The 1018-nt window shown below is 35.6% G+C and overlaps 1 non-coding gene across 1 annotated transcript; it reads right to left on the bottom strand.

The window, feature by feature from the left end:
• Positions 1 to 206: 206 nt before the first annotated feature.
• LOC125171360 (U6 spliceosomal RNA) lies at positions 207 to 313 on the bottom strand. The gene has a single exon (XR_007154280.1). It is a non-coding gene; the product is annotated as a U6 spliceosomal RNA (small nuclear RNA).
• Between the last annotated feature and the right edge of the window lie 705 nt (positions 314 to 1018).

The following is a 1018-nucleotide window of genomic DNA, read 5'->3' as shown; positions in this document are numbered from 1 at the left end:
ATAAACGTTAAAAAAAAAAAATTTAAAAGAGATAGTTTCTTAAGACATACCTACTAATTACAATAAGGGACTTTATTTGAATCCTAATTCAAACAATCTTTTGTTTGTTTGTTTGTTTGTTTGTTGTTTTGTTTTTAAACTTTGACATCATTTTATTTTATTTATTTATTTTTTTTATGAAATTTATTGACAAATTGGTTTCCATAAAAAATATGGAACGCTTCACGAATTTGCGTGTCATCCTTGCGCAGGGGCCATGCTAATCTTCTCTGTATCGTTCCAATTTTAGTATATGTGCTGCTGAAGCAAGCACCAAACAATCTTTAAAAAAAAAGATACCTAAAAATTTGATCGCTGATGGGCAATTTGATATTAAAGAATTACTATTAATTTTTATATAGTATTATGGTGATGTTAAATAATTCTTTGGAGGGGGGCTGAAATATTTATAAAGGAAGTAGTATCATGTCTGGAATTTGTTTCAAATAATATGGGCAGGAAAAGTGAGAAGGGTAGTGTGCTGGCAAATGCTAGCTTGGGGATGGGTTTCGAGGAGGCCTGATTTGTAGCATTTGCCCCATCTCTGATAGCCCTGGTGTAAGTACTCACCCTCTGACTGATTTCAAGCTACCAAGGTGTGAGACAGAACTTGGTAGTGTGAAAAGATGCTCACAATCCACTCTTGAGGAGATATGAGCTGATTCCAGCCTTGCACTGGAAACGGATACAGGCTAAAGAAGGCTGGCCAAGAGTTGGTAAGTTGCTCACCTCAGTGGCTGGCGGGGGGGGGGTGGGGTGGGTAACAAGCAACTTCATCACCTTATCCTATAGGTTCGAAATTCTCCATAACAAAACATTTTAAAATGAAATTATTCGCTTTCCTTTCCTCAGAAAATATGCAAAATAGTTAGACCATTAGATACCCAAGGTAATAAGAAAATTCAGTAAGAGTTTTTTTCTGTTGTTAAGTGCTGCTTTGGACATAAATTGGTTTTTGGTCATCATCTGAATTAAGAGT

This window comes from Prionailurus viverrinus, chromosome B4, assembly GCF_022837055.1.
Source record: "Prionailurus viverrinus isolate Anna chromosome B4, UM_Priviv_1.0, whole genome shotgun sequence".
Classification (NCBI taxonomy): Eukaryota; Metazoa; Chordata; class Mammalia; order Carnivora; family Felidae; genus Prionailurus; species Prionailurus viverrinus.
This window is presented reverse-complemented; position numbering and strand designations above follow the sequence as displayed.